The 22,853-nt window shown below is 43.1% G+C and overlaps 1 long non-coding RNA gene across 1 annotated transcript; it reads right to left on the bottom strand.

Annotated features, from left to right (window-relative positions):
* Window positions 1–13,249: 13,249 nt before the first annotated feature.
* Window positions 13,250–22,088, bottom strand: LOC141580433 (uncharacterized). Its single transcript, XR_012512630.1, has 2 exons — window positions 21,996–22,088; window positions 13,250–13,690 (listed from the first exon to the last, which is right to left on the bottom strand). It is a non-coding gene; the product is annotated as an uncharacterized LOC141580433 (long non-coding RNA).
* Window positions 22,089–22,853: the final 765 nt, after the last annotated feature.

The following is a 22,853-nucleotide window of genomic DNA, read 5'->3' as shown; positions in this document are numbered from 1 at the left end:
GTGCAGTAATTTGTAGATCTCCTTGAAGAGGCCCATAGTTTCACTTCCCTTGTTAGCTGTATTCCTAGGAATTTTATTCTCTTTGTAACAATTGTGAATGGGATTTCATTTATGATTTGGCTCCCTGCTTGTCTATTGTTGGTGTATAGGAATGCTTGTGATTTTGAGAGTCTGAGCTTTATTCTGTAGGCATGAGAGGCTGACTCCAACTGGGCAGTGGGATCTGGGGTTACAAAAGGTTATGGAAGAGATACCCCCATAAGGTATTCAGGAACATTATATAGCAAAAGTATTACATATATTACTAAAGCTACAGTGTGCCCCTCAGGGTTCCCCAACCTCAGCACTATTGGCATTTTGAGCCAGATAACTCTTTGTTGTGGGGGACTGGCCAGTGCCCTGTAGCACGTTCAGCAACATCCCTGCCATCTACTCACTAGATGCCAGTGGCTCCCACCCCCCTTCTTGTGACAATCGAAAATGTCTTTAGGCCAAATGTCTCCTGGGGACAAAAGTGCTCCTCATTGAGAACCTCTGGTATACTTCTTGTGGTAGGTGCTATGCTAGGAAATTCTTCTAGAGGCAAAGTAGAAATATAGAGTGAGTTGAGTTGAAAAGAAACACTTCAGGCCGGGCGCGGTGGCTCAAGCCTGTAATCCCAGCACTTTGGGAGGCCGAGGCGGGTGGATCACGAGGTCGAGAGATCGAGACCATCCTGGTCAACATGGTGAAACCCCGTCTCTACTAAAAATACAAAAAATTAGCTGGGCATGGTGGCGCGTGCCTGTAATCCCAGCTACTTAGGAGGCTGAGGCAGGAGAATTGCCTGAACCCAGGAGGCGGAGGTTGCGGTGAGCCAAGATCGCGCCATTGCACTCCAGCCTGGGTAACAAGCGAAACTCCGTCTCAAAAAAAAAAAAAAAAAAAAGAAAGAAAGAAAAGAAAAGAAACACTTCAGCATAATCTGCAGTGGCTGGGGCAGTCTGCTCTTCCAGATTCCACTTTGAAGAACTCCAGAATTATTTTCTGTCATGTAGTCTATACATCTCAGGTAGACTCTATCTTTTGACTGTGTAATTAAGTAATATTATCCTGGCTGCTGGCCCAGGGCCACACGAGACCAGAGCATCCACTCTGAAGACCACCCTTTAGCCAACTGTATTAGGTAAACAAAATCTGATATACCCTGTCATCCAATCGAGGAAACTTTGTTGCCATAGGTGATTTTACACAGGCAGAATACCAAGATCAAGACTATTTTAGGAAAAGGAGCCCAGTAACTGTGAGATACATGTAATGGGATGAGAAGAGATGAGGGTCAGGCCCAGGACCTCCTCTAAGGAGGCTGCTCCTATACTTAAGGCAAAAGTGCTGAAAACTTGCCTGAGGAAGTGTTAGTATGAATGGCAGGAAAGGGCCACCCCGGGGAACAGTTTCACAGTAAAATGACAGAATTTACCAGCCGCTCAGATGGGAACAGAGAGGTAGGAACTGCGCATGATTCCATGTTTCTGGCCTTGGAGACTGGCTGCATTCTAATGTTATTGACCATCTGGAATAGAAAGAGACCAGATTCAATTTGTTTTGTTTTGTTTTGTTTTGCCTTGTTGATCTATGATAAAATAATTTCCTAAATCATTGTAAGAGTGGCCATTATAGTTACAACTAGTTGATAAATCCAGAGCCATTATAATCACTACTAATTCTTACTAACTTCATAGTACCTCATATTAATTTCTTTGGGAATAAAGAACTAGAATATTCATATCTTGCCCTCCAGAAATTCTGATCAAATTAAAAAGACATACATTTATTTAAAAATTGAATTATAAAACAAAACAAGACTATCAAAGATGGTCCAAATAAGCAACCTCTGTGTTTCTGACAATGAGTTCTGTGAGTTCAGAAAAGGGCCAGAGTAGAAACACTCCCCACGTGCTTAGTCAGGTAGAGGCCAATCTTAAAGGGCACATATGGCTTGACATTAAATGAGTATATGGTACGTTCTATCCCTTAGAACTGGGACTCTTAAAATAAGGTCTGGGATCCCTGGGGATCCTCCAGACTATTTCACAGGGGTCTGCAAAGTCAAAACTATTTTCGATCATATCAAGATTTTATCTTTTTCTCACTCATGCTGACATACGTTTACAGAGGAGTTTTTCAGAGGTCAGGTGATATATGATGACATCCTTATTCTGACAGTGCATGAGATGTGTCCGTCACCCAGGGGAGTACAGTGGCGCAATCTTGGCTAACTGCAACCTCCGCCTCCTGGGTTCAAGCAATTCTCTGCCTCAGCCTCCTGAGTAGCTGAGATTACAGGTGCCTGACACCATGTCCAGCTAATTTTTGTATTTTTAGTAGAGGAGGGGTTTCACCATCTTGGCAAGGCTGGTCTTGAATTCCTGACCTCGTGATCCACCCGCCTCAACCTCCCAAAGTGCTGGGATTACAGGTGTGAGCCACTGTGCCCGGCCTAATTGAGTTTTCAAATGTTCCCTGTTTTAGTTTCTGACATGATAAATATCTGTATCTACACCCATCTAGGTATCTCTCCCACATTAGCCCAGTGACATGGTTTGGCTGTATCCCCACCCAAATCTCACCTTGAATTGTAGCTCCCATAATCCCCATATGTTGTGGGAGGGACCCAGTGGGAGGTAAATGAATCATGGGGGTGGGCTTTCCCCATGCTGTTCTCCTGATAGTGAAAAAATCTCATGAGATCTGAGGGTTTTATAAAAAGGCAGTTCTCCTGCACGGCACACACTCTTGACTGCGGCCATATCAGATGTCTCTTTGCTCTTCCATTGTCTTCCACCATGATTGTGAGGCCTTTCCAGCCATGTAGAACTGTGAGTCCATTAAACCTGTTTCCTTTATAAATCACCTAGTCTCAGATATGTCTTTATTAGCAGCATGAGAACAGACTAACATGCCCACAAAGAGCTCTTTGGAGTCCTCACTAAAATTTTTAAGAGTATGAAGGGGTCCCAAAAAGCTTGGGAATCACTGCCTTAGACAGCCTACTAAGAGGTATGGTTGGCTCCAGCTGACCAAGCTGCAACATGTCACCTCAGCAACCCAATGCTTTGCCCTAGGCCTTTTCGTAACTCTTGGCTCAAAATGTCTTCTGTTGCTGATAATTTAGCTTCTCTATAGGTCTGAAGTCACTATTCTGTCTCCTACTTTTGCTTTGTTGCTGAGAGAAAACGATTTTTGCTCAGTGTTCCTCAATCTTGTCTCCTTAATATGAGCTAGTATCCTAGACTTCAAGACCTCAGTCAGAAATACAGCTCATATACTTTACAATTCTGCAGAGACACTTCTATTAATATTTTTGAAAGTATCTAAATGAGTTAGATTCTATTATCTTTCCAAACAAGGTAAAAACCTCAGAACAATATGTCTGTCCCCAAAATTTCCCACCCCGATTAAAATCCATGTAATTGTCTGGAATTTTGGTTCTAACTTGTTTAATGTAAAAAAAAAAGTATTATAGTTAATATTATTGTACTATCTATTTAGATTTGTAAGAATCTAAGGGTTGTAAGTTTTTAGAGTCTTTGTCTATCTGAAAATATGATTATTTCATCCTCACTCTTGAATGATAATTTGGTAGAGCATTGCAAATAGTGTATTTCCGGTTACAACCTTGGGTAATGAGCAAAGTGATTTTCATTCCTATTCGGAAACAGGCTGAAGAGATTTTGGCTGCCTGCTTTGTGCAGGGAGCCCAGTCACAGTTTATGACGACACACAGCAGGCGTTCAGTGTGAGTCTCCGACCTGGTGTTAAGACTCCAAGCCTGGTGGCCTTATTCACTCTCGGCTCTCCACGCGCTGTGAGCAGCTTTCGTTCTTGCTAACCATTGGGTTTTCCTTTCCGTTTGTAATCCAGAAAGATGTTTCTTTTTTTGTTTTAGATTGTGGTCATGCATTTATATATACATATATATTTAATATTGTATGTATCATTCCTGTGTGTTTGGAGAATAGCGATGTTTCTGCGTGCGCTGAACTCACCACCTACAGGTCTAAGCCCATATCCTTATAATGGAGCCAAGGGATATATCTGCCAAGGTCTAGAATACTCAATCTTTTTGACTTACCAAAACAAGCACAAAATGCAAAGCACTAATTTAGATTTTGTTAAAGATCCTAAATTAGATCTGAGCAATGCGGCATTTGGATTGGTGATTGCAAATTAAACAGAACTATTTCATTTACATTTATGGTCATGTAGGTTAATTAAAAATTTCTCTTTAGAAATACAGCCCCCAAGACTCTATGTAATTTAAATAGGTTCTACATTCATGCAGAGTCAGAATGGCAGTTTCAATATTTAATTCTTGCTTCATAAACTTTGAAGGCTAAAAACACATCATCCCTAAGTTCTAAACTCTCTTTATGTTGGAAACAACTCACTAAAGGCAACTTGGAGTTGCTAGGTAACTTGGTGTCTGTGGAAAGCTTCTGATAAAATATATTTAAATCAGATTTCCTGGAGCAGATGGGCAAACTGAAGTGGAAAATAAATTCAAATGATCTGATATTGGCTTTTCATGCTAAAACTAAAAATCTCCTTGCAGTCAAAGCTCACACAGCTCTTCTTAACTTTCGGGTGGCCTTGCTACAAAGAGCATCACATCTCATCCCCACAACATGATGCTATCTGAGCTTTGTGAGCTGAATTATGTTCTGGCAATGGGGAAAGATCCCTGAAGAAGAAGCACTGCACGGAGAAAAAAGTGTCTTTGAATGTCTCTGCTTTCCCCACTTCTCCTCTGGGTACAGTCCTTTCCTATAAGCTTATGGACCTGGTTGGGGTGGTCTTGTCTTCAGTTCTTCCAGATGGTAATAACAAAATCTAATTATAAAACTAGGCTTGAGCTGCCGGGAAGTGAATCAGCTAAGCTACAATCCCCTAGTCTTCAATGGTTCAGGCCAGGAACGCGGAAAACAGAAAAAGCTGTGGACTTACTCAGGGAATGCACATACTATAAAGTAGCTATGAGCATCACCTAATGATGGAATTGTACTGTTTGAGCTTACATAGGTTGCGAATAAATAGAAGCTGCCAGTTACTTCTTGATATTTTTGTCTGTGAACAGAGAGTAGGTTGTAGGACTGGTGGGGGTTATATACAATCTTCTGTGAGGAAAACTTCAGGAATCTTTGTCTGAAGGAGAAATGTTAGTCACCCTACAACCCACAAAAGTCATATTTTTATGTAAGTCTCTACAATCTTTTAGGGTTAATGAATTTGTACAAAATGATACAAAAGGAATCTGGTAGTTAACTTATCAGTTCTTTACTAATCAATTAGCAAAGAATGATCAAATTCTCAGAAATGATGCCCCAGAGAAGTGTCATCACTTCTCTAATGACATGCAAACATGGATGAAACAAAAACAGAAAATGATTCTTGGCCAGCTCAGTGGCTCACCCCTGTAATCCCAGCATTTCAGGAGGCCAAGGTGGGAGGATGGCTTGAGCCCAGGAGTTCATGATCAGCCTGGGCAACAAAGTGAAACTCCTTCTTTACAAAAAAATCATAAAATAAAATAAATTAGCCGGATGTGGTGGCATGCACCTGTGGTCTAGCCAGCTACTCTGGAGGCTGAGGCAGGAGGATCACTTGAGCCCAGGAGGTAGAGGCTGCAGTGAACTGTGACTGCACCACCACACTCTAGCCTGGGCAGTGGAGGCTGTCTCAAAAGAAAAAAAGAAAGTGATTCTTAAACTCCAGCATATATGTCTCTTGTTACCTCACTGCAAGAAAAGGGCATACCAGGAAGAGAAGACACTCTAGCAAGAAGCAGGTGTAAACAAGAATATCATGGTAGGAAATTGAAGTAAAGGGAAATGGCATGTGCTGAGTGGCTACCGTCTGGCAGGCAATGTACTAGGTCCTTCAATTACATTATTTCATTTAACTATTACAGCAGTTATAGAAGGGTTTTTTTTTTTTTTTTTTCCATTTCATAGGAGAGAAAACTGAGGCCACAAGGGGCCTACTAATTTAAAAGTGATCACAGGGCTAATAAATGGCAGAGCCAGGATTCAGAAGCCTGTCTGCCTGATTTCAAAGCTTAGGTTACTTTGCAGAAGACTCAGGAACCTTGGAGGGAGTGGACTCACAGACTCTAATACGCTGCTAATAGGAGTGTAAATTGGCGCAAATTTTAGCAATATATGTAAAAGTGTTACATGTACACACCATCAAATTTAGCAAAATAGTCTTGTTATAATTTATTCTAGACATGCGCGCAATTATATATATATGTGTTCATATCAGAATGGTTTGTAACAGAAAAATCGGAAATAGCTTAAGTATCCCATTAATCAGGGATTTGTTAGACAATTCCTGGTAAACTGCAAAACGATACTATTTACTCATTATAAATAATTAGGTAAATCTATGTGAACACATGAAGAGATATTCTCAATATTGTTCAACAAAAGAGTAAGTTGCAAAAGAGCAATGTTTGTGAGTTGTGTGGAGTGAGTACAATCTCCTTTGAAAAAGAGGGGGGTGTCTGGAAGCCTACACAACTCACTGTTGTCAATGGTGAACCTGTAGGGAGTGGGATGGGGTTGTTTCGTGGTTGAGTGGGGAGGGAATCTTTTATTTTTCTCTTTGTACTCTTCTAAATTCTCTGATTTTTTTCTAATAAGCAAGTATTACTTTTATAATAAAGGAAAAAATTTAAAGGAGATCCTTTGAACTTAGAAAATAATGGGAAGTTTTTTACAACACAAAAATGAAGTGGGTCAGGATCTGTTGGAGAATAAAGGGAAGGCAGATGATGAATAAGGAGCTAATGATTGCCAAAGGTCATTTATGTCTTCATGCTAATTGCCAAGGCAGATTCACAAAGAACTTTAGCATTGGAGAGGGTGCACCTTGAAGACAGAAGACCAAAAAGGAAACTCTTCATGATATTTTGGGTAACTTGTCAAACCAACGCCCACATGCTTTGATATTTTCTCAACCCTGTTCAGTGCGTGGAATAATCAACACAATTGTTCTGTTCATAAAAATTATGAGCAAAGTAAGACTAGTAGGCAGCTCAGGTAGGAAGAGAAGTATTTTTCCCTAAAACTTGGCTGCAGCAAACCATTCTAACCCCAGATGCCTGGGGGTCGCCAGTGACAGCTGCAGCCCTTTCTGCCTGGATATATTCTCCTTCAGATGTGGAGGCAGATTGCATTTGCCTGGCTAATCCGGCCATACACTGGAGAAATGAGGAAAGGCCCAAGCTACCCATATGTGCTATAGATTCCAAAAGGATACGAGCTACCAACAGGTTTTTTGCCACTGCTTTTTCTGATAATGTCAACATGGCCATTATTGTTTGATTAGTTTTGTTTGCAATGAGGCTAAAAGAAACTTCCGCTGAGTGTCTCTGAGATGCCTCGGACATCCCGGAGCACTTTTTGCAGGACATAACTGAATACTTTTTGTGTGACTTTTTAAAAAGTCGCTTACTTTGTTCTGTATGAAAATATGATTTATCTGTTTTCCCTTTACTGCCGAGTAAATCCTGTTCTTATAATTTTGTTCTAGTTAGGTTTCCTTTCACTTTTAAAAAACCATTGTTTGTACTTTCCCTGATAATAGTAATAGCTCATCTTTACTAGAGCTTATGATGTACCAAGAACTATTTTAAGTGTTTTATGTAATTAATTGAATCCTCATTATAAATCGATGAAGTAGATTTCCCATTAGACAGATGAGGAAATTAAAGAGTAAGGAGGTTAAGGAACTTGGCCAAGCAGTAGAGCCAGGATACAAAACAGACCTGTTTTACTCCGAAGCATGTTCACTTAGCCATGCACTACACTGTATCACAACAAAGACGGCAGTCTATCTGTCCTGTCCTTGACTGCAGCTCTTCTTCAGGGCATTATCAATTCAGCTTCCTTAACGTGGAGGGACTTCTCCACCAGCCATGGCTCAAGGTACCAGCGCCTTTCCTGCCAACTCTAGCCCAAGTGATGTCTTCTTTTGCTAAGAACTTTTGCCTTTTTGACAGCACCATACAAGTAGCATATATTTTTAAATATCCTATTATCTAATTATCTGAAATACATAATGTAACACTTTCTTACAGTCATACCTGCCTTCCCAGGTTTTGAAGGTATATCAGACACCTCACTGGCTTCATCTCATATCCTCTCAACCCACCTTTTATTCCAACTTTTGCTGCAGCAAGCAGCTATGCCCAAGTATAACCAGGTAAGGATCTTGTCTCAGCTATACAGTGAATCTGTTCCACTCTCTAGCCAGAGTTTTTCTAACCTGAAGAGATGTCTGCTGTAATCTCCTGAGCACTCACACATATGAAAACCTAGACATTTGAGAGAATTAACATTCCTTGGGGCAACCCTTGCCTAATAAGGATAGGAACTAGGTGAGTAGAGCTACCCTCTCTGGCTCTTGGGCAGAAAACTCTGCGTCACATTCAGAGGCCTACAATAACGACCAGCTTTCTAATGCTTGTTTTTATTGGCTTTCTCTGTAAGGAAGTATAGGACCAAGGCATATGACTGGACCTATGAGGATAGGCATAAAGGGTGAGGATTTTTTAAATCTCATGTTAATGCCATGAGCATCCACTGCAGTGAATCAATAGAGCATTAACAACCAAGTAGACAGGATGACTGGTCTTCTGGATGTCAGTCTCTCTCCATGGCCATTCCAGTACTTTTGCAGTTGGCTCATTAATGGCATGGCCATGGTGACAGGAGTAGAGACTAGGCATGGAAACAACAGCTCAAGTCCTTCTCACCAGGGCTGATATAGCTCCTGCCACTGTTGAATATCCTTCCTGGCTGCAGGGCAGGCTGGCATAGCTAAGGCACCATCCTCAAAGATACTAGCCAGGCACTTGGTGGCAAGTTGATGACATCAGACCTAATTCCATTATTGGAATTGACACCTAGTTGAGTATGGTTTTACCTTCCCTGACATCAGTGCTGTTGCTGACACTGCTATGTGAGGACTTATGGAATGTATTCTTTACTGAAATGGGGTTCCACACAATTATGGCTCAGTCTAAGGGATCCATTTAATGGTAAGAGGGTTGTGACAATGGGCATATGACCAAGAGATTGATTGGTCTTACAATGTACTTCTTCACCCAGAGGAAGCCAGTCTGGTAGAATAATGGAACAGCCTAGTTAAGGTGCTAGCCTGGGCATAATGCCCTATGGGGTTGAACTGTATCCTCCAACATGCAGTATATGCACAAAACAAACAGAGTTGATTCTCTACTAGCTATAATATGTGGGTCCAGGAATCAACTGGTGGAAATAAGATCTATTCTTCTCACCATCATTCTCAATGATCCACTTGTGAAATTTTTATTAAGACAACCCTGATTCCTATGAGGAACCAGGGTTGCTATTGCACAATGGAGGGGTAGGGCAGAAGGGAGTGTGTCTAGGACCTAGGGATTCAATGGGGCGTCTCTTGGTGATAACTCCAATGCCCAATTGGTCACTGTAAATCAGCAAATGCAGCAACCTCAGCCCACAGAGGCTAATGCGACCCAGTCCCCTTGGGGTAAAGGTCTGAGTCACTCTTAGATGACCCCTAGGTTGCTGGGAGACACCCTAGACCAGCTGAGGTGTTGGTAAAGGGTGAAGCAAAACTAGAATAGGGATGGAAGAGGAGGGTGACAAATATTAATTATGGCATTGGGATCAATTATAGCAGTGAGGAATGGACCTCATTACATTAACCTTCCTTTATGAAGTCTTGAAGTCTCTGTGAAGAAAAATAAAGCAGAGTAGGGAGATGGAGAATAGCAGGATTGGGTGACTATTTAAAAAGAATGGTGACTGCGTGCCATGGCTCACGCCTGTAATCCCAGCAGTTTTGGAGGCCGAGGCAGGCAGATCACAAGGTCAAGAGACTGAGACCATCCTGGCCAACATGGTGAAACCCTGTCTCTACTAAAAATACAAAAATTAGCTGGGCATGGCGGTGTGTGCCTGTAGTCCCAGCTACTTGGGAAGCTGAGGCAGGAGAATGGCTTGAACCCAGGACGCGGAGGTTGCAGTGAGCCGAGATCACGCCACTGGCCTCTATATTCCAGCCTGGTGACAGGCAAGATTCCATCTCAAAAAAAAAAGAATGGCCAAGGAAGCTTTCTCTGATTAAGTGACATTTGAGCAGAAACCTAAATGAAGTAAAGGACCAAGCCATATGAGTACACACACAGGACAAGAACATTCCAGAGAGAAAGTAGCAGTCCAGATGTTTTGAAGTGAGAGCATGCTTGGCTGTGTTTGAGGAGGGTAGTGTGGCTGGAAGGGGGTGAGCAAAGGAAAGAAGGAGGAAGAGAAGTGATCAGGAAGGTCACAGGGCTCAAACCGTGACGGGCTTTGCAGGTAGAGTGAGGACTTTGGATCCCATTCTGTGTGAGTAGGGAGCCATCAGTGGATTCTGAGATGATATCATTTATTTTACATTACATAAAGCCATCTGCTGCTCTGTGGATTGGCTATATGAAGTCAAGGAGTGGTGCTGGGAGCTCAGTTAGGACACTACTGCTGACCCATGTTTAGATCTCATTTAAGATGGGGTTTCTGTGTGCATAGGGTAAAGGCATGGGGTTTTGGATTAAGAGTGGTATTACCATTCTTCAGAGTTGACTAAGCTACTCCTGAACAAAATCTAACTGTTCTACTTCTTATCAATTTTTCCGGCCGGGCGCAGTAGCTTAAGCCTGTAATCCCAGCACTTTGGGAGGCCAAGGCGGGTGGATCACGAGGTCAAGAGATCGAGACCAACCTGGTCAACATGGTGAAACCCCGTCTCTACTAAAAATAGAAAAAAAATATCAGCTGGGCATGGTGGTGCATGCCTGTAATCCCAGCTACTCAGGAGGCTGAGGCAGGAGAATTGCCTGAACCCAGGAGGCGGAGGTTGTGGTGAGCCGAGATCGCGCCATTGCACTCCAGCCTGGGTAACAAGAGCGAAACTCCGTCTCAAAAAAAAAAATTTTTTTCCTAATGCATAGCACAGCCCAGTGGGTGTAGTAGTGAATGCTCAGAAAATGCCTATGATTTTCTCATTTGAACATCGATTCAGTCTCTGTTAAGGATTCATAGAAACAATCTCTCTACATTAAAACACATAAGTGACATGTAGTTTCCAAGATCAGGCCTATCATTTTAACATAGGTACCCAGACCATGTGCCAACAAATGTGTTCCTTGCTACACACACATCTTCTAATTCTCTTAACAACCCTGGCAGGCGAGGTCATTCTTTACAAGTTATAGGTGGGGTTATTCTGTGTAGGTTATTTATGCAAGCTTCTGTATGAAGAAACAGAGACTGGGGATAGAGGGTGAGTAAACTGTCAACAGTCATTAGAGGGTAAGGGACAGAGCTCTGGATCTGAACAAGAGCTGATTCCAGAGCCAGCATTTAACAACAACTCTGAACTACTCACCCACGTTCTTTGGTGGCTGAATCTTATTTTTATGATCTTTCATGTTCTTCTGACTATGAAAAATAACTAACATTAACAGGAAGAGCTGATTTTTTTAAGCCCCATTTGTCTGGAGGAAACTAAGGTAATGATTCTATTTATTTAGTAAGATGCCTGTTAGCACGATCCTTTTGCTCCTGGAAAATCATTTGGTCCAATGACAAGAATGGGTGGGCATTTGATTCCGTGCTTCTTTGATGATGTCTGCTGCAGTTTTCCTGCTGTGTGACTTTTTTTCCCCCAGAAAGCCATAGTACTGCCTTATTCCTACTTTAAAAAATCATTAGTGTAGTTGCATCACAGAAGAAGGAAAAAAAAAAAAACAGATGTGTGAGCTGCCCATGAAACAGAGTAGTTTGCCACACACGAGCACAGCCCTTTTCATGTGCTGGCTGTGAGCCTGTCCTCACGCTGGGGTGGAGAAGCTCATTACTGCTCAGAGTAACCAAGAAACAGGGCCTGGCAAAGGGTAGAGGGAGACCAAAGGCCCAGAGTGCTCCCACAAATTGGACCCTGGAAAGTCTGACACTGGAGCAACCACTAGAATCACTCGGCAGCCACTTGCTTGGGCTTTTTACAACGAAACTGCAGGGATAAAGGAGGCCATTCTGGTGAACTGCAGCATCGCCCGGTGTTTACCAGTGGATAGAAGGGTCACAGGGTTGGAGGCCACGTAGAATAACTGATGCAAAAGTAGCAGATACGCATTTGTCCAGACCATGAATACCCAGTTTTGATGTCTTGCTGAATTTGAAGCTCTCTCCTAGGAGCACAATGAAGGGTCTTTTGAGCCACACGTCCACTTCACTCCCGCTTTCCACTTCCACCCTCTTAGCTGCCCGGCCTGTTTGTTTCGATGAACTTCTGCCACTGGAGTTGGTGTGTCCTGCCTAAATGCCATTTCAGCATGGATTTCCCGAGGTGCCTAGCATCCTTGCCTAGATTAACGTGTCAGTGGCATATGGTGCAAATGGCCTGTCATTCAGTCTCAGAATCAGTTCAAAATATCTGCCAGGCTGCTGACTTCTTTGGCATAATGCCTGTGGCCCCAGTGTCTGAGAAAGGAGAGCAACATTGTCTGAAAATTAGAGTGAATTTTTTCCTTTAAGAGCCAAAATCTGGCTTCCTGTCTTCCCACATTTCTCTCTCTCTTTCTTCTCTCTCTCTCTCTCTCTCTCTCTCTCTATCTCTCCTTTCTCTCTCTAATCTCTTATCCCAGGTATCTGAGCAAAAGAAAGAAGCCTGTGCTCGGACACTGAGTACCTAGAGCAGGGAAAATTTTCAGAGCAGCCTGTGTTGTATTGGTTCCCATTTATTTATTTATTTTTGAGACAGAGTCTCTCTCTTGTCGCTCAGGCTGGAGTGCAGTGGCATGATCTTGGCTCACTGCAGCCTCTGCCTCCTGGGTTCCAGTCATTCTCCTACCTCAGCCTCCCGAGTAGCTGTGATTACAGGCACATGCCACCATGCCTGGCTAATCTTTTGTATTTTAGTAGAGACGGGGTTTCACCATGTTGCCCAGGCTGGTCTCGAACTCCTGAGCTCAGGCAACCTACCCACCTCAGCCTCCCAAAGTGCTGGGTTACAGGTATCAGCCACTGTGCCCGGCCGTTGTATTGGTTCCTTTACGAGCTTTTTATCCATAAAGAGGAGTACCTTGCTTTTCAAACACTGTTGCATTTGATTCTCTTAAAAGCCCCTTTGTAGGTATTAGCTCCATTTTGCAGATAAATAATTGGGGCTCAGACAGTTTTAAACGTAGCGAAAGCATACTTCAAAGAAGTAGAAGAATAACAATTCAGACCAGGGTTATCTGACTCCACAGTCCAAAGTCTTTTCACTCTGTTAAGTCCATGCATTGACCATCATCTGAAACTGATATTGTGTCCACATCTAAACATCTCTGGGGAAGGAGATATATTTTTACTGCAGTTCAACAGGCAGAGCTCACAGAAGCCTGCGTCTCCATAGGCATTGTCAGCAAGTGCTCCTGGCTTCTTCTTGTACAAACTCCTCACCATGTTCTTCTCTCAGTGTGTTTAATGGTGGGTCATTGTTACTGTTTAGTTGCCTGATGGGTTTCTGGCTCCTAAATCCAAGTAACGAAGCAGATCCTGCTGTCCCTGGGATTATCCCCTCTTGATGAGTGACGACCTCAGGATTGGAGGCAGCCGACCTGCAGGCAGAGAGAGGGGGATGTCAAAGGTTCCTCCAGCTCAATTTGGATTGATGAACCAGAATAATTCTGGCAGCAGGGCTCGTAGAATTGGCCTCAACTGGCAATCTTTTCCAGAACTGTTCTTTCTCAATGTTTGTATTTGAGGTGGAGTGTTTCTGTCAATTTCTCACTTACATCCTCTAATTTCTACTATAGGCATTTGGAAAGCACCTTCATTCTCATCTATTGGCTGGATTCATTGTCTCCACAACACCAAACAATTGGATGGACTGCATTCACCGGCTACTCATTTCCACCTTTATGCTCTACTTTGCTAGAACCTTTCGCTTAAAATACCTCCCAGCTCTTTATTCTGTCATGGAAATTTAGTACCTGCTTCAAGCCTCTGTCCAATTCATCACCCTCAAGAAATCTCCAAATCCATCTACCCAACTAATAGTTTCTTTATTCCAAATTCTTTCCAATGCTAATAACAACAGCACTCCTTAAAAATTTTATGATTGTTAATTTAAGTAAGTAATACCATATGGCCCAACATTTAAGTGTACACGGGGTCTACAAATAAAGTGAAAAGTGACTCATGCTCTTGTCCCGGCTCTATCTCCCAGCAGAAGCCCTCTGTCACCAGTCCCTTTTGTCTCTTTCCGAGCCTTCCAGAGATATCTTTATATGTATATATGTATGTATATATCTTTAAAAAATACAGTAACAATATATGAGAATAACTGTTGACATATATTTGCAATTATGTAAGAGGTACCATGCTAAGCATTTCGTATGTATTATTTCATTGAATCCTCCCAACAACTTTATTAGATGGACCCTCATATGATCCATATTTATAAATAAAGAAATAGAGGCTAAGAAAAGTTAAGGAACTTACCTATGATTACATAGTGATGATGTAGCAGAGTTGGAATTTGACCCCAGCCGCCTGACTGCAGAGCCCAAGCTCCTAAGCACCGTGCTATTTGCCTTAAAATTACTCTCTGATTGTCTCACATATATATATATATACATTTGGTTTCCCAGGTAGATCAAAGAATATTCAAAAACAAAAGAAGCAGCGTGGAATAGCAGAAAGAACATACACTTGGGAATCAAATCCTGGCTTTGAAACTTAATGGCTGTGTGACTACAGGTGAGTTTCTGAAACTCTCTGAACTTCCATGTTCTCATTTGTAAAGTCAGAAAAATGCTGACCTCATTAGCATTAGAGGGAGTGTCGTGAGGATCGGGGGAGATAAAGAACGTAAAGCATCTGGCACATTAGAGGTTTGCAGAAATGGTAGTGACTTTCTCAGGAGCTGTGTCTTTGTAAAAATACGTTTGCCTGCTTTAGCTGCCCTGTGCAAGGTAAAAAGGTGCATAGGAAATCCTCATGTGATGTTTGACATAACATAAACCTAACCTTTCCAGTGGAAAATACCACACAGAGGTCCCTGAAAGTAAATACAAGGATCCATGGGGCTAGCTCACAAGGGAATAGTGAGTCATTTGTTGACTATTCAAAGAAATGTAGTGAATAGTATACAAGACCGGCCTAATGGTCGTACATATTGCAAGTCTTCACGAGGTCAGCAAACATAAATGGAATCTAAAGGGAAGCAAAGACTGAGGAAACATAGTTAGGAATTTTTTCTGGAACATTCTTCCTCCAGACACCCTCATAGTAACCCTTTCACCTCCTTCTAGTCACCTCCTCAGAGGTCTCTCCTGACCTGCAACCTGACCCCACTCCCATTTTATTTTAATTTTTTCATAACACTTTGCACCTGCAATTATATAAGTATCCTGTCTTTTGCATTTGTTTTTCATGGTCCAATTCCTCTAGAATGTAAGCTCCCTGAGGACAAGGGCCTTTGTTTTTTTTCACTGATATATCCTAAGCACTTTGAATAGTGTCTGGCACATGATGTTTACTCAATAAATACTACTGGAGGAATAGATTTTTCAGATAAGAAAACTGATGTTAAGTGACTTAGCCTAGATAATTTTGCTAGTTAACAGCCGAGTTAAGACTAGAACTCAGTTTTTCTGCCTGCCAAACCCATTGGCTTTCTATTAAATCATATTTTTAAGGATGTAGGGCCATATACGTAGGATTGAGGAAAGATCTGACTATTGAGGAATCCAGAAAAAACTGGAAATGAGTGCATGTAGACAAAATAACTGAACCATGAAAGTGACAGTAGGAAAAAAATACCCATAGATATGGGTGGTCATGTTGATTTTTTTCAAAATTTTGTTTAAGTACCTGAGACTCTGCTGTCAGTTTATCTAGTGAAATAAGATTCATGATCAATGTGTGGAGACGGAAATTTCAGACCTCATTATACACAAACTGAAGATTATTCCTTTGCTGTCACTGTGGCATTTGACACGCCAGTGAAAACAAAAGGAAATCTGTCTTAGATGCCCCTTTTAGTTTTGACAGATGTGGAAATGCATGAGTTTGGAGCATTAATTTTTGGTTGGATGTTACATGTGAGCATGTCCCAAGATAGAGAAACTAGCACATAGTTCACAGTTGAGAGCCGAAGCCTGAGTGATGCACTGAATTTCAGTCCAGAATGTTCTCCTCCCATCCCTACTTTGTTCTCTTATCTCGAAAGCAAAAGAGGCACTCTGTCTTTTCCCAGGCTAATCTTCTACCTGAGCTTTTGGTCACCTCCCTTTCTCCCATCACTGACACCCTCTTTCTTGAATCTTCAATCTGTCTTTTCCTCATCCATGTAAATATGTTCAAAACTCCTTCATGCTAATGCAAAATTACAAAAACCTCCAACAACCTCTTCAGTCAGTTACCTATTATGTAAAAGCAAAGCACCCGAAAACACTGAGTTCAAATATAACTTTATTCACAAGTTGATAAGTTATCTGGGCCAGACTCAAGCGACTTCAGCTGGGCCTGAAATAGTAACAACGCATCCTCATGAGGGTGCAGTCAGCTGGAGGGTCAGCTAGGGTAGGCTGGTCAAAGGTGAGCTCACTCGCATGCCTGGCAATTCAGCAGCTTATTAGTTACGGTGAAGTGGGTGACTGGGACACTGATCACTTATCATCCAGAAATTTAACTCAGGCTTGTTCTCATGGTTGCTGGGCAGGATTTCAAGAAGAGGAGAGAGAGAGACAGAGAGAGACAGAGAGAGAGGGAGAGAGAGAGACAGAGAGAGACAGAGAGAGAGAGAGAGAGAGAGAGAGAGACAGAGAGAGAAGTACATAAGACTTCTTGAATTGGCACAAAACCAATTCTTCCTCATTTTATTGTCAAAAGCAACTCCAATCTGGGGGCAAGGAAATAGACTCCACTTTTTGATGGGAGGAGCTGCAAAGTCTCATCACTAAGGATGTGGGTTCAGGGACACATGAAGAATTAGGGTCAGTTTTGTAACAATCCTGCAATCTCTCTCTTCATCCTTAAGCTTCAGCCTACGTGTCTCCGTTCCTTCACATCCAAACGTCCAGAAAGGGTCGTTATCATCAGCCTTGCCTACTTCTTACCAACCAGTCACTCCTCACCCAAGATGACCTCATCTTATTTCCGGCCTCTCCCTTTTGATGGAACTACTCCCTTTAAAGACAACAATGGGTCGACTATCAAATGCTATGAACTTTCAGCTGTCATCTTACTCAGCGTCACTGCACAATTTGACCTGTATGGCAGTTTTCTCCTGGTTAAAACTCTCCCCCCCAGGGTCTGTGTTCACTCTCTCCTGTCTCCTACTACTTTGGCCGTTCTTCCTCAGGCTCCTCGGCTGGCTGGTGTCTGTCCTCTGGCTTGTCAATGTCAGTGTTTCTGTGGTCCCATTCCCTTTTTTTCTTTCTCCTGTTAAATTCTTTCCAGAATCTAATCTAGTCAGGGGAATACCACTTATATTCACCTTTATTCTAACCCCCTTATAACCTGCAGGTATAAAGTGTCAGTGCCTACTGGATATTGCCATAGGCTCTTCAAACACAACATGTGTCTTTTTTTTTTTTTTTTTTTTTTTTTTTTTGAGACAGAGTGTCGCTCTTGTTACCCAGGCTGGAGTGCAATGGCGCGATCTCGGCTCACCGCGACCTCCGCCTCCTGGGTTCAAGCAATTCTCCTGCCTCAGCCTCCCGAGTAGCTGGAATTACAGGCACGCGCCACCATGCCCAGCTAATTTTTTTTTGTATTTTTAGTAAAGACGGGGTTTCACCATGTTGACCAGGATGGTCTCGATCTCTTGACCTCATGATCCACCCGCCTCGGCCTCCCAAAGTGCTGGGATTACAGGCTTGAGCCACTGCGCCCAGCCTAACATGTATCTTAAACTGAGTTCAATATCTTTCTTCCAAAATGTGATTCTGTCTTCACTTTCTTTGTTAACAGCTTTTAATTATTTCAGTTCATCAAGCTGAAAACAGAGGACTGTCCTTAACTCCTTCTGCCCTCGACTTCATACAACCCAAGACACTAATTCCTATCAATTCTACCTCCCAAGTATCTCTCAGAGCCACCCCTTCCTCTCCCACCCTTGCTGCTGTCTGAGTTTAGACTCTCAGCCTCTGTTGCCCAGGCCAACACAGAGCCTTGACCCTCTTCTGCAGCCAGAGATCTTCTGAAACGCAAATGTGTTATTCCTTTCCCTTATATGCTTCCACTGACTCATTTATGCCAAGATAAAACCTAAACCCTTTAAAAAGAAAAGTACTCCATCTCATTTTTAAAAAAGGTTTATTATAAGGAAACAGGGGATTCTCATGAAGCAAGAAGTACAGCCAGGCTGCAGGGGACTTGTCAGAGTCCCTTGTGTGCTGGCTTCTCTCTCGCTGCCTTCAATATCTTATCTCTGCTTCTTTCTTTGACTTTACCCCATTCTCCTGAAGACTCTCCTACCCTGCCTCTCTCTACTTGTTCATCAATGCACATGGGCCCATACGCATTCTTCATTCAAGCCTACGTAATGATCGGATCTCTCAGAACAAATTATTGAGAAAGAAAACCTAATTGGCTTAGCCCATGGGCCAAATGCTCAATTGTCTGTGACGTGAAGGAGTGAAGTCATATGGACAAAACATGACAGCGGTGGGTGGAGGTCCACATCTTTAGCAGAAGCTGTAGAGAAGGATGTTCTCAGAGAAGACAGTATGGGCTGGGCAGGCAACTCAGACAGGCCCGCTATGTTCTTTACCGTGGCATATGGTATTTTTTCAACTCCCAAGTTTTCTTCCACTGCAATGAACTATCCACTCCAACTACATAGAATGACAACCCATTCCCTAAATATGTCATGCTCTTTTTCATATGGTATTCCCAATACCTGCAATATTCTACCCCCCTTAACTTTCTAGAAATTTCCTTTTTTTTTTTTTTTTTTGAGATGGAGTTTCGCTCTCGTTACCGAGGCTGGAGTGCAATGGTGCAATCTCGGCTCACCACAACCTCCGCCTCCTGTGTTCAGGCAATTCTCCTGCCTCAGCCTCCTGAGTAGCTGGGATTACAGGCACGCACCACCATGCCCAGCTAATTTTTTTGTATTTTTAGTAGAGACGGGGTTTCACCATGTTGACCAGGATGGTCTCGATCTCTTGACCTTGTGATCCACCCGCCTCGGCCTCCCAAAGTGCTTGGATTACAGGCTTGAGCCACTGCGCCCAGCCTAACATGTATCTTAAACTGAGTTCAATATCTTTCTTCCAAAATGTGATTCTGTCTTTACTTTCTTTGTTAACAGCTTTTAATTATTTCAGTTCATCAAGCTGAAAACAGAGGACTGTCCTTAACTCCTTCTGCCCTCGACTTCATACAACCCAAGACACTAATTCCTATCAATTCTACCTCCCAAGTATCTCTCAGAGCCACCCCTTCCTCTCCCACCCTTGCTGCTGTCTGAGTTTAGACTCTCAGCCTCTGTTGCCCAGGCCAACACAGAGCCTTGACCCTCTTCTGCAGCCAGAGATCTTCTGAAACGCAAATGTGTTACTCCTTTCCCTTATATGCTTCCACTGACTCATTTATGCCAAGATAAAACCTAAACCCTTTAAAAAAAAAAAAGTACTCCATCTCATTTTTAAAAAAGGTTTATTATAAGGAAACAGGGGATTCTCATGAAGCAAGAAGTACAGCCAGGCTGCAGGGGACTTGTCAGGGTCCCTTGTGTGCTGACTTCTCTCTCGCTGCCTTCAATATCTTATCTCTGCTTCTTTCTTTGACTTTACCCCATTCTCCTGAAGACTCTCCTACCCTGCCTCTCTCTACTTGTTCATCAATGCACATGGGCCCATACGCATTCTTCATTCAAGCCTACATAACGATCGGATCTCTCAGAACAAATTATTGAGAAAGAAAATCTAATTGGCTTAGCCCATGGGCCAAATGCTCAATTGTCTGTGACGTGAAGGAGTGAAGTCATATGGACAAAACATGACAGCGGTGGGTGGAGGTCCACATCTTTAGCAGAAGCTGTAGAGAAGGATGTTCTCAGAGAAGACAGTATGGGCTGGGCAGGCAACTCAGACAGGCCTGCTGTGTTCTTTACCGTGGCATATGGTATTTTTTCAACTCCCAAGTTTTCTTCCACTGCAATGAACTATCCACTCCAACTACATAGAATGACAACCCATTCCCTAAATATGTCATGCTCTTTTTCATATGGTATTCCCAATACCTGCAATATTCTACCCCCCTTAACGTTCTAGAAATTTCCTCCTTTTTTTTTTTTTTTTTTTTTTTTTTTTGAGACGGAGTTTCGCTCTTGTTACCCAGGCTGGAGTGCAATGGCGCGATCTCGGCTCACCGCAACCTCCGCCTCCTGGGTTCAGGCAATTCTCCTGCCTCAGCCTCCTGAGTAGCTGGGATTACAGGCACGCGCCACCATGCCCAGCTAATTATTTGCATTTTTAGTAGAGACGGGGTTTCACCATGTTGACCAGGATGGTCTCGATCTCTCGACCTCGTGATCCACCCGCCTCGGCCTCCCAAAGTGCTGGGATTACAGGCTTGAGCCACCGCGCCCGGCTTTTTTTTTTTTTTTTTTTTTTTTTTTTTTTTTTTTTGAGACGGAGTTTCGCTCTCATTACCCAGGCTGGAGTGCAATGGCGCAATCTCGGCTCAGCGCAACCTCCGCCTCCTGTGTTCAAGCAATTCTCCTGCCTCAGCCTCCTGAGTAGCTGGGATTACAGGTACGCACCACCATGCCCAGCTAATTATTTGCATTTTTAGTAGAGACGGGGTTTCACCATGTTGACCAGGATGGTCTCGATCTCTCGACCTCGTGATCCACCCGCCTCGGCCTCCCAAAGTGCTGGGATTACAGGCTTGAGCCACCGCGCCCGGCTTTTTTTTTTTTTTTTTTTTTTTTTGAGACGGAGTTTCGCTCTCATTACCCAGGCTGGAGTGCAATGGCGCAATCTCGGCTCAGCGCAACCTCCGCCTCCTGTGTTCAAGCAATTCTCCTGCCTCAGCCTCCTGAGTAGCTGGGATTACAGGTACGCACCACCATGCCCAGCTAATTTTTTTGTATTTTTAGTAGAGACGGGGTTTCACCATGTTGACCAGGATGGTCTCGATCTCTTGACCTTGTGATCCACCCGCCTCGGCCTCCCAAAGAGCTGGGATTACAGGCTTGAGCCACCGCACCTGGCTTCCTCCTTATTTTTTAATGCCCAATGTCACCTACACTGTGAAGCCTCCCTCGCCCCTGTTAGTTGCTCTGTCTTCTAGGAACGCTTAGCACTTTGCACACTTACCACTTTCCATTTGCACTCTTAGATTATATGTCACACCAAATTGCAATTGTTTGCCCCCTTTGCTAGATTATGGACTTTTTCTAATTGGCAGGCACCCACCAGCATCTCCTATAGTGTTGGGCACATAGAACTGAATGAATTAAACCGTTAAGTGAACAGACTTTCTAAACCAGTTGTGTCAATCCATTCTTGCACTGCTATAAAGAAATACCTGAGGCCAGGTGCTCACGCCCGTAATCTCAGCACTTAGGGAGGCCGAGGCGGGCAGATCACAAGGTCAGAAGTTCAACACCAGCCCGGCCAACATGGTGAAGCCTGGTCTTTACTAAAAATACAAAAAAAAAAAAAAAAATTTAGCTGGGTATGGTGGCAGGTGCCTGTAATCCCAGCTACTCAGGAGGCCAAGGCAGGGGAATTGCTTGAACACAGGAGGTGGAGATTCCAGTGAGCCGAGATTGTGCCACTGTACTCCATCCTGGGCAACAGAGCAAGACTTCATCTAGAAAAAAAAAAAAAGAAAAAGAAAGAAAGAAAATACATGAAACTGGGTAATTTATAAAGAAAAGAGGTTTAATTGGCTCACTATCCTGCAGTCTGTACAGGAAGCATAGCTGAGGAGGCTTCAGGAAACTTTCAATCATGATGGAAGGGGAAGCAGGCAGATCTTCACGTAGCTGGAGAAGGAGAGAGAGAGAGTGAAGGGGACGTGCTACACACTTTTAAACAACTAGATCTCGTGAGAACTCACTCACTGTGATAAGAACAGCAAGGGAGAAATCTGCCCTCATGACCCAGTCACCTAATACCAGGCCCCGTCTCCAACATTGGGGATTACAGTTTGACACGAGGCTTGGGTGGGGACAAATCCAAACCATATCATCAGTGGTTCTCGAAGGGAGTTTCTGCATCATTAGCATCAGCATCATCTGAGAACTTGTTAGAAATGCACATTGCTGGGCCCCTCCACAGACCTACTAAATCAAAAACTCTAAGAGTAGGAGTGGTAGGCACAATCTTGTCTCTTGCCCCCAGGTGTCTATGACCTATTCCCCGGAACCTGTAAGTACCCTATGTTACATGGCAAAGAGGAATTAAGGTTGTAGATGGAAGTATGATGACTGATCAGCTGATTTTAAAATAAAAGAGTTTATCCTGGATTACCCAGGTGGATCTAATGTTATCAAGAGGGTCTGTAATGGCGAAGAGGGAGATGGAAGGGTCAGAATGAGAAAGAGAACATCATGAGAAAGACTTGACCAGCCACTGCTGGCTTTAAGGGTGGAAGGGGGCCACTAGCCAAAAAACGCAGGCAGCCTCTAGAAGCCAGAAAAGGCAAGAAAACAGATTCCCTTAGAGTATCCAAAAAGGAACACAGCTCTGTCAAAACTTTGACTTTTGTCAAGTGAGACCCACTTTAGACTTCTCACCTCCATAACTGTAA

Source organism: Saimiri boliviensis, chromosome 11 (assembly GCF_048565385.1).
Source record: "Saimiri boliviensis isolate mSaiBol1 chromosome 11, mSaiBol1.pri, whole genome shotgun sequence".
Taxonomy (NCBI): Eukaryota; Metazoa; Chordata; class Mammalia; order Primates; family Cebidae; genus Saimiri; species Saimiri boliviensis.
This window is presented reverse-complemented; position numbering and strand designations above follow the sequence as displayed.